Below are 8,035 nucleotides of genomic sequence, written 5' to 3' on the forward strand. Positions count from 1 at the left end.
CCACCTCTGGTTTTCGTTGAAATTCAACAATTTTTGAACAAATTTTGCTACACCACCTGCTTCTCTGATCGTGATCCGACAATCGTTCATAATCGTTTGTTTCACTTTCTCAACGACTTCACCAATTGGTGACGTGCTGGGTTGTCCAGGCTGCTCGTCATCTGACGTCTTTCCTGGCCGCTTAGATACGCTCATACCACTCGTAAACTCTTGTTTTACTCACGTTAGACTCAACAAAAGCAATATTTAATATTTATAAATCGCTACTGCTTTTTTCTGTCCTTATAGACAAATTTAGTGGAAACTCTTTGTACTGTTTTAATACAAAATAATTAATAGCCGATACTACCAACCCACATGCAACAGTTGTGGCAAATTAAATTATGGACGTGACTAACACTGTACAGGTACTTTATAGTCGCGTTTACCAAAAGAACAACAAAAAATGCCGCGTATTGGACTAACGAAACCCGAAATTACAAAACAGCCTTACTACACTACTGGCCCTTAAACTTGCTGCACCAAGAAGAAATGCAGATGATAAACGGGTATTTATTGGACAAATATATTAAACTAGAACTGACATGTGATTACATTTTCATGCAATTTCTGTACATAGATCCTGAGAAATCAGTACCCACAACAACCACCTCTGGCCATAATAACGGTCTTGATACGCCTGGGCATTGAGTCAAACAGAGCTTGGATGGCGTGTACAGGTACAGCTGCCCATGCACCTTCAGCACGATACCACAGTTCATCAAGAGTAGTGACTGGCGCATTGTGACGAGCCAGTTGCTCGGCCACCATTGACCAGACGTTTTCAATTGGTGAGAGATCTGGAGAATGTGCTGGCCAGGGCAGCAGTCGAACATTTTCTGTATGCAGAAAGGCCCGTACAGGACCTGCAACATACGGTCGTGCATTATCCTGCTGAAATGAAGGGTAGAGCCACGGGTCGTAACACATCTGAAATGTAACGTCCACTGTTCAAAGTGCCGTCAATGCGAACAAGAGGTGACCGAGACCTGTAACCAATGGCACCCCATACCATCACGCCGGGTGCTACGCCAGTATGACAATGACGAATATACGCTTCCCATGTGCGTTCACCGCAATGTCGCCAAACACGGATGCGACCATCATGATGCTGTAAACAGAACCTGAATTCATCCGAAAAAATGACGTTTTCCCATTCGTACACGCAGGCTCGTCGTTGAGTACACCATCGCAGGCGCTCCTGTCTGTGATGCAGCGTCAAGAGTAACCGCAGCCATGGTCTCCGAGCTGATAGTCCATGCTGCTGCAAACGTCGTCGAACTGTTCGTCCAGATGGTTGTTGTCTTGCAAACGTCCCCCTCTTTTGACTCAGGGATCGAGACGTGGCTTCCATGCAGATAAGATGCCTGTCATCTCGACTGCTAGTGATACGAGGCCATTGGGATCCCGCACGGCGTTCCGTATTACCCTCCTGAACCCACCGATTCCATATTCTGCTAACAGTCATTGGATCTCGACCAACGCGAGCAGCAATATCGCGATACGATAAGCCGTAATCGCGGTAGGCTATAATCCCACCTTTATCAAAGTAGGAAACGTGATAGTACGCTTTTCTCCTCCTTACAGGAGGCATCACAACAACGTTTCACGAGGCAACGCCGGTCAACTGCTGTTTGTGTATGAGAAATCGGTTGGAAACTTTCCTCATGTCAGCACGTTGTAGGTGTCGCCACCGGCGCCAACCTTGTGCGAATGCTTTGAAAACCTAATCATTTGCATATCACAGCATCTTCTTCCTGTCGGTTAAATTTCGCGTCTGTAGCACGTCATCTTCGTGGTGTAACAATTTTAATGGCTAGTAGTGTACTTGGAAACACACCGTTTCCTCGTACCATTATGTACTACGTGACGTTTTCACTTAATGTCTGAAATATTCAGTAGTTATCATGGCACAGTAGACTGGCCGTTTATTAAAGCATGACACGTGTTACGTGTTAGTACGGAAGCGAACAGTCAACAGCATGGGAGCAGGTGCCCGGAACGGCTGCCCTCTGAAGTGGCGGGGTTTGATCCGCAGCCGTGCGTGGGGAGATACAAGTGCGCGACATAATCGCGAGTCGCTACTCAGCGCAGGACTCACCTGCCGGCTGCTCTGAAAGCCGCCCCTGGCGATCCGTGAATGCACCCGCCGAGTCTTTCACATGGCGCTCCCGTGACGCCGCAGTACTCTGCGTGTTTATTCACTACGGCCACCGTGTACGACACGACGCATAACCTGCTGACATGCCTGTGCACATGCACCGCACGCCACGGCTAACACTCTCGAATTACGTGAACGTTGCAGATACATTGGTCCGCCGCCGCTGTAGGAAGCATGTGTCTATCGTAATCGACTTGCGGGTTACGTCTCTGTGACGGAAAGCTAAGCGCTCGGAACGCTTGGTACACCCTTAAATGAAGAAAATGGATGCTTTCGAGCGTTTTAGGTTATGTAGGACTGGTTCCAGGCGGTCAAGTAACTCTCCACAGCTGACGGACAAGCATTGGATAAAAATATGGAAACAGATGTTCTCGAAGACTGCAGGTTACACTGTTACATCTGACCACGACTGTCGTCTGTGCAATGACCTCAACACGTTGCAAGTGTCAGTAGTGGTCAGAACAACGTTCTCTTTTGTTGCGAGTGCTTTATGTCGAATCTAAGTGACTTCGAAGGTGGAAAAATTGTTGGTGTTCGTATAGTGGGTGCATCCGTAACCAACGTAGCCGAAGTATTTGGTCGAGCGCTGTGGTCTAGCGGTTCTAGGCGCTTCAGTCCGGAACCACGCAGCTGCTACGGTTGCAAGTTCGAATCCTGCCTCGGCCATGGGTGTGTGTGATGTTGTTTAGGTTAGTTAGATTTAAGTAGTTCTAAGTCTAAAAGACTGATGACCTCACATGTCAAGTTCCGTAGTGTATGAGCCATAATTTGTTTGCTGTTTCAAGAGATACCGTATCGAACATTCATACTGGATATCGGTAAAGTGGGAAAATGTCATCCGCTAAGTCACCACGCGGACGAACGTGTGTGTTGCACGATCGTGACAGGTGGTCATTGAAGAGGAATGCGACAAAATAAGATGACGGCAGCTGCGAAAGTCACATCTGAACTGAGAATCGCACTCGCGAACCCTGTCAGTATGTAAACGACACGAAGGGAGCTCCATAGGCAAGGAATAGTAGCACTCTGTCGTCAGGCCAATAGTGGCCTACGGGGACCATCCGACCGCCGTGTCATCCTCAGTGGAGGATGCGGTTAGGAGGGGCTTGGGGTCAACACACCGCTCTCCCGGCCGTTACGATGGTATTCTTGACCGAAGCCGCTACTATTCGGTCGAGTAGCTCCTGAATTGGCATTACGAGGCTGAATGCACCCCGAAAAATGGCAACAGCGCATGGCGGCCTGGATGGTCACCCACCTAAGTGCCGACCACGCCCGACAGCGCTTAACTTCGGTGATCTCACGGGAACCGGTGTATCCACTGCGGCAAGGCCGTTGCCTCAAGGAATAGTAGAGCGAAATCTAATTCCAAAACCACTCATGAGTGAAGCAAATACCCTTAAAAGGAAAACGTGATGGCGGAGTCATAAAACCTGGAGTATAGAGCAATGGAAGGAAGGCATTTGGTCGGAGGAGTCCTCTTTTACACAATTTGTAACTTCTGGCCGAGTGCACGTCCCAAGAGTGAAACCTGGTGAGGGTTCGGTGATGAATTGGGTGGCCATTTCGTGGTACTCCGTTGGCCCATGGTTACTGGGTAATGTCGCATTACTGACAAGGATTGTGTGGCCATTTTGGCTGACCAGGTCCACCCCATAGTACAATTTTTATAACCCAATGGTAATGCTGTGTTGCAAGACGACAAAGCCACTGCCCACACAGCTCTCATCGTCTAGGATTTGTTTTGTCAGCACGAGGATGAATTGTCGCATCTCCGCTGGCCACCAGTCGTCATTTTGTTATTATTAAGCTCCATAGATTTACTTTGGAGAGAAGGGTGTGTTATCGCTATCCAGCTCAATCATCGTTATCTTTACTTACCACTACTTTGCAGGGAAGAATGGCACAAGATCCCCTTTAAAACATACAGGACCTGTATTTATCTATTGAAAAACGACAAAAACCTGTTTTCAATGCCATTGTTTTTCCTACACTGTATTAGGCATGGTAATATGCTGCGTCTTTGGTGTTTCCATACTTTTGTACACCCCCAGTAGATCGTGGAAGTGAAGTAGTGTGTATGTGTCAGTTAGTCCTGTAGAACCAGTGCAACGTTATGAGTCGACGTGCAACGTGGCAGAGTAGCAGAAAGGAGTTACTCTGTCCGAACGGATCCATGACCATAACGTAAATGAATTTTAGAAATAAATGAAGTTTGAAAGATTTCTAACAAGGCGGACTGTACTACATGTCTGCAAGGAATATTAACTGACCGTAGCCACATGACGTGTTGGACGTACAGTGATCCTAAAAAGATAGCAGCATGTCATCCTCAATGGAGAGAAGTCTTCCGAAGTAAGGTGTGCCGCAGGGGAGTGTCGTAGGACCGATGCTATCCACAATATACATAAATGACCTTGTGGGTAACATCGGAAGTTTACTGAGGCTTTTTGCGGATGATGCTGTAGTATATCGATAGGTTGTACCAATGGAAAATTGTACTGAAATGCAGGAAGATATGCAACGAATTGACGCATGGTGCAGGGAATGGCAATTGAATCTCAATGTCGACAAGTGTAATGTGCTGCGAATACATAGAAAGAAAGATCCTTTATCATTTAGCTACAATATAGCAGGTCAGCAACTGGAAGCAGTTAATTCCATAAATTATCTGAGAGTAGGCATTAGGAGTGATTTAAAATGGAATGATCATATAAAGTTGATCGTCGGTAAAGCAGATGCCAGACTGAGATTTATTGGAAGAATCCTAAGGTAATGCAATCCGAAAACAAAGGAAGTAGGTTAAAGTACACTAGTTCGCCCACTGCTTGAATATTGCTCACCAGTGTGGGATCCGTACCAGATAGGGTTGATAGAAGAGATAGAGAAGATCCAACGGAGAGCAGCGCGCTTCGTTACAGGATCATTTAGTAATCGCTAAAGCGTTACGGAGATGATAGATAAACTCCAGTGGAACACTGTGCAGGAGAGACGCTCAGTAGCTCGGTACGGGCTTTTGTTGAAGTTTCAAGAACATACCTTCACCGAAGAGTCAAGCAGTATATTGCTCCCTCCTACGTATATCTCGCGAAGAGATCATGAGGATAAAATCAGAGAGATTAGAGCCCACACAGAGGCATACCGACAATCTTTCTTTCCACGAACAATACGAGACTGGAATAGAAGACAGAACCGATAGAGGTATTCAAAGTATCCTCCGCCACACACCGTCAGGTGGCTTTCGGAGTATGAATGTAGATGTAGATCGTAACCGATAGGGAACAGAGATGTGTATCACAGCTTGTTATTGATAATCGGTTTCAAACCAGACAAGAAATGCTGTTGTCAGAGGAGGAAGATCCATGCCAATCGGTTTTCGAACGAACATTGCAAAGACAACTCTATGTATATGGGGTGTTTCACAGTTCATGTTACACGCTTCTAGAGGTTGTAGAGGGGACCTAGTAGATCCAGTTTTACATGGGAAGCCATGTCCGTAAACATCATCCAACGACGCTACAGAGCGTCAATGGTATGGACGCCGGCACCTGTAAATGCATGTATATAAAGGATGATTCTTTGATGATGTTACGAACTTTGAATGTATCAGTTTGAAGTAAGATCTCTGGTTCAGAAACGAATGAGTCGAAAGCTATAAGCTAAAACCATTCTGATACATCTGACACTGGAATACACGTACCGATACTGTTGTTGCTAGGACTGTAGGGTATGAAACTGTCAGAGGTGGTAGTATAGACCAAGGCAAGGAAAAACGTCCAATAAACATGGGCTCTATAATGCATACCTGAGGAGCTTCGAGCACCTCTTCAATAGAGTATGTATTTCACACTAGCAAAGATGAACAAGTGCACATCAGGTATGCAATTTAGAGCCCATGTTTACTGAACATTTTTTCTTGTCTTGGTCCACACTACCATCTCTGAAAGTGAGAACAGTACTGATGCTGATTTTCGCTTGTAACTTTTGACACGTTCGTTTCGGAATGCATACATATATCCTTCTCCATCATCCTCGAAAGTTTGTAAAATCATCAAGTTATCACCATGTGTATGTACACATTTAGATGTGTCGGTACCTACAACTTTGACGCTCTGTAACCTCTATAAGTGTTTAACATGAATTGTGGAATACCCTATACAATCGACGTTTAGAGTCGGGTACTTCGCAAAAAAGTATTGTCCACAGCGGCACGTACAGTTGCACTTCCTCAGTAAGCAAACAACACAGATACTGTACATCAGCTGACTGCAAGCGAGTAGTGTGGCCTCTTCTCAATCGATGCTGGCTTCGAGTGAACAGATTACCCAATGAGGCATTTAACACGCAGTGGGTGAAGGGCGTAGTTCAGATCGGCGGGTGATTTTCGTACCAGGACGTGGGCCTACTTATTCGGATTTGATCTTGAACCAGAATATTTATTTCAACATTCTTATTGACGAAGTGTTGCCGTTTGCTCTACATATTCTTGATGTAGTAGCTGTCGATACTCTCATCTTCCAAGATGACAACAGCGTGTTCACAGAACTGCACGCATACATTCCTAGTTCGACGAAAGCTCGGGCACCCTACTGCACCCCGAGTGGCCTACAGAATCATCCGCTCTTAATTCCGTAGAAAGAAACCTGGGACTATTAGGAACAGCGGCTGAAACATAGCAGTCATCATTCTCGAAATTTGGTGGACCTAATCGTCAATGAGTTCCTTCAGCTGGGTATGGCATACGTGAAAAAATTTGTGTACTCTCTTCGTCTCTGAGCTGAGACCATTATCTAGGGTGGATTCTGTCTTACACGATATTAGGCTCATGCTCCATGTGGATAACTTACTTTATGACCGATGTGCGTATTATACATTTGGTAGTTGTTGAATGTGAGTAAGCAGAATATGGGCCACATGTTGGAGAAAAGGCCACTGATCTGGTGAGCAGACGTGTTGTTTGCAGCATTTAGACAAATATCAAGATCCAGTTAATTACAAAAGAGATACGTTTTTGTAGATCGTATTCTCATTCCAGATATCTTTGCATTTAGATTCTGAAACTAATATTCGGCTCTAGACGAAAAAAAAAAATATTACCCACATGCTTTGAGACGAAACTAACGTCGGAGGTAAGGCATAAAGCGAAAATATCATTTAACAGTATACTGTGAGCAATTAATAACTGTGAAAGTCTAACTCAGGATGGTCAGACTGGGAGCTGCACGACTCTATACACTAACTTGCATGCATTTTTAAGAGTTACGGTATTACTGTAACTCAATAAAGACTGGATATTCTAGGTTGTGATTTAAATTTTGTGCATACTCAACCGTAAAACTGCGTTTTACTCCCTTCATTCTCCCACACATACACTGATGAGACAAAACATTATGAGCAGTGCCTAGCACAGCAGAAGACCGCCACTTATTCCCACGCTGACACAATGACATCGTCAGTTACGACTGCAGTGGAGACGGGATCACCGAGATTGGACCATGGATCAGTGGAATCCCGCCGCCTAGTCGGATGAATCTCGCTTCTTTCTGCACCCAGTCGACAGTCGTGTCTAGATACTCTGACAACCAGGCGATCGGTTGCGCGAACCATGCACCGCGCTACATACGCAGGCAGGCTGGGGTAGTACTGTGCTATGAGGGATATTCAGTTGGGCTTCCATGGGACCTGTAGTAGTAATCGAAGGTGCCATGACGGCTACGGACTACGTGAACGTTAATTCATTCTCAAAAGCTTGACTTCCCCGATGGTGACGGCATCTTCCAGCAGGGTAGCTGTCCGTGTCACAAGGTACTACAGAGGTTTAAAGAGCGTAATGGT

The 8,035-nt window shown here is 45.6% G+C and overlaps 1 pseudogene; it reads right to left on the reverse strand.

Annotated features, from left to right (window-relative positions):
• Positions 1–3,422: 3,422 nt before the first annotated feature.
• On the reverse strand, positions 3,423–3,540 carry LOC126104622 (5S ribosomal RNA; annotated as a pseudogene).
• Between the last annotated feature and the right edge of the window lie 4,495 nt (positions 3,541–8,035).

The sequence above is a fragment of the Schistocerca cancellata genome, chromosome 1 (assembly GCF_023864275.1).
Source record: "Schistocerca cancellata isolate TAMUIC-IGC-003103 chromosome 1, iqSchCanc2.1, whole genome shotgun sequence".
NCBI lineage: Eukaryota > Metazoa > Arthropoda > Insecta > Orthoptera > Acrididae > Schistocerca > Schistocerca cancellata.